Source organism: Coregonus lavaretus (genome assembly GCF_964263955.1).
Source record: "Coregonus lavaretus genome assembly, contig: HAP1_SCAFFOLD_2964, whole genome shotgun sequence".
Classification (NCBI taxonomy): domain Eukaryota; kingdom Metazoa; phylum Chordata; class Actinopteri; order Salmoniformes; family Salmonidae; genus Coregonus; species Coregonus lavaretus.
Genome location: NW_028160700.1, coordinates 61,203 through 64,251, shown reverse-complemented (window position 1 = coordinate 64,251; position 3,049 = coordinate 61,203). Strand labels below are relative to the sequence as shown.

Genomic DNA, 3,049 nt, shown 5'->3' with positions numbered 1-3,049 from the left:
TGTCCTACACTCTAAAAAGAAAAGGTTCCTGGAGTATCCTTTAGGGGTTCTTCAAAGAACCCCTTTTAATGGATCCTCAATTAACTTTTTGAATAACCTTTTGGGGTTCATTTTTTAAACTACCCCCCCCCCCCCCCCCCCCCACACACACACACTATTGTTATTACTAATAATAATATGCATAACAATAACACAATATTTTAGTTGTCAGTGTTTATTATGATTTTAGTGGCAAAGCAGAATAAAAAAATCCAAATGAGGTAAACTCCCAGCAGAGCCCCTTCTAATGGGTAAATCCTCTGGCGTGTTGATGTTAATGTGTTGATGTTCTCCGTATCCATAGCCAGAATTATTTTGCATTGCATGCTGATCAAACAGGTTTCCTGTTATATTCAGAGGTGTAGGGAGGGTGAAGTCTGTGAATCAAAAAAATAGTAATTATATAGATGATTAACAAAACATGCACATAACAGTATTCATACCTTGGTTTTTGAGGTAAATGTGAACGAAAAAAACTGTTTTGATAATGGTTTTCATACACATACCTTGCCCATAATGTAGAGGCCTATGGGATTTTCATTGAAGAGTTAAGGGAGGAGGATGGTACATGTGATCTGCATAACATACCAATAGACATACCATTGTATGCCTCCTCATCTGTATACCTGCAGACACAGACACAAAAGTGAGCAGTTCAGTCATCTGCACCCAATACAGCTAGCCTTCAACATATCTTATAGCCTACATATTCTTACCTCTTTGTTGATTGATATCCATTGAATTGTGTCCATTTTCTGTTTTAGAAAGATTTGCACAAATATGAAAAGCTAGATGGTATCATCATAAAACAATATCAATTTAGATCATACAAGGGACAAACCTTACCTTAAATTGAGTAGATCTTTTAATTTTTCAGTTAAGTGACTGCACCTGCTGTCCTTTCAAATTCAAATCCAAATGTTTCAGTTGGGCAGTTAGTTTCCTGCAAGAATCCCCACCAACTAAGGAGGTTCCTCGATGAATCCCACCTCCTATGGGGTTCTTGGAAGAACCTTTCGGGGGCAATTTTCAGTGCCAAGAACCCTAAGGTTCTTCGAAGAACTTTGAAGATCTTAGAAGAACCCTTGTTGAAGCCCTAATTGTTTAGAGTGTAGGGGAAACATGGTCTAGGTAGGACACAGTGCTGTAGAATATAGACTATAAATTATAAACCTGCCACCTATTCCATTGGCTTGAATCCTGAAGAGAGACAGAGCAGACACCGTATTTCTGCTATACATACTGTATCTCTACAGGCCAGCTAACCCCCATAGGCCCTCCCTTACTCACTCTTATCAGAACATACCCTCTGCCTCTCTCCATGTGTGGTTGGCCCAGCAGTAGGAGGCTTGAAAGCATTGGCACTGAGGCAGTGGTACAGAGATACAATTTGGGTTCATTATATAATGAATGTGGGGTTCCAGGTCGTAGTTGTCTGATGACTCACCCTGAATTTAATTCCGCTGCTCTATCGATGATGTGGATGGGTAGCCAGGTCACAGGTCGCAGTTGGCCTTATTTACAGTACAGGACAAAACAAAACAAAAATTGACATAAACTTGAAAAAAACATGAGGATTAAACTGGGCTTTAGACTCGGCCCATTTGTCTTGAGCCCTGAACAGTTAGCTAGCCTACATGCTGCCACATCAAACGTTTCCCATGATCTGATCTGCCATTCTTGTGAGGAGCCTTTTGCTGCATTCGTAACCAAGTGGGAGGTGGGAATTTACCAGTTGTGAAGTTATAAATACCAGTTGGATGCATTCACATGTTTTGATCTCGTTGAGAAACGCTGGATTGGCTAATGGCCAATAAAGCTGCGTGAATCAAAAACTAAAAGTACAGCTATCATGCTTGTAAACAAATTATAGTGTTCAAAAACCATATTAATAGATTGCTTTTAATAAATAATGTTTTGCTGTTGCATTTAACTAATAATTCTCAAACAGTAAAATAGGATAAATTCCTAAATGTTCTACTTTATCAAATATTCTACTTTACCAAACTTGTCTTGGCATGCACATAAAGTTGTGCGAACGCCATTATACCATAGAAGAAGATAACATGATTTGCAAACATAAAAACTTGTTCGACTATTTCTTAGAAATTGTTTATATAGGCCTCCCGAGTGGCGCAGCGGTCTAAGGCACTGCATCGCAGTGTTGCGGCGTCACTATAGCTTGGGGTTAGATCCCAAGCTGTGTCACAACCGGCCGGGGGGGCTTTACTTGGCTCATCGCGCTCTAGTGACTCCTTGTGGCGTGCCGGGCGCCTGCAGGCTGACTTCGGTCGTCAGTTGAACAGTGTTTCCTCCGACACGTTGGCGCAGCTGGCTTCCGGGTTAAGCAAGCGGGTGTTAAGAAGTGTGGCTTGGCGGGTCATGTTTCGGAGAACGCATGACTCAACCTTCACCTCTCCCGAGTCCGATGGGGAGTTGCAGCTTTGAGACAAGATCGTAATCACGAAATTGGGGAGAAAAAGGGGTTTAAAAATATATATATATTTGATATAAAGAGATGTAGTAGTCTAATATCATATAGGATAGGTTATGTACTAGGACGTGCTGTCCAAATGAATACGCCCAGGTAGGCCTTTCCCGACTGCAAACAAATGTTACAGAAATAACCATGGAATAAAGTGCATGGATTATGTGAGCAGCGCTACAATACACTGGAACAAGTTTGTTATCTTATTTGATATGAGTAACTGAGTTTACTGTATATGAATGAAAATTATTTAGGCCCAATTGTGTGTGTGTGTGTGTGTAGGTGCTTCAGTAGGCCTAATAGTCTCTTACTACAATGTAGGACTTAGCCCTGTAACAGTTCATAATGAAGAATCACGTCCCTTCAGACACAGCCATTTCAGACTTACCTGTCCCATAAGACCCATGCTAACCAAACATAATTACTTTAGAAGTCATGTGATTAATTGTAACCTCCCGATTTCCCTGATCCACTCAACAACTGAACAACGTCTGTTTTGAGAAATAGGGCCTAAAAACAGGA

The 3,049-nt window shown here is 40.6% G+C and overlaps 1 long non-coding RNA gene across 1 annotated transcript; it reads right to left on the bottom strand.

The window, feature by feature from the left end:
• Window positions 1-202: 202 nt before the first annotated feature.
• On the bottom strand, window positions 203-1,285 carry LOC311121531. Its single transcript, XR_014612293.1, has 4 exons — window positions 886-1,285; window positions 756-794; window positions 546-665; window positions 203-416 (listed from the first exon to the last, which is right to left on the bottom strand). It is a non-coding gene; the product is annotated as an uncharacterized lncRNA (long non-coding RNA).
• Window positions 1,286-3,049: the final 1,764 nt, after the last annotated feature.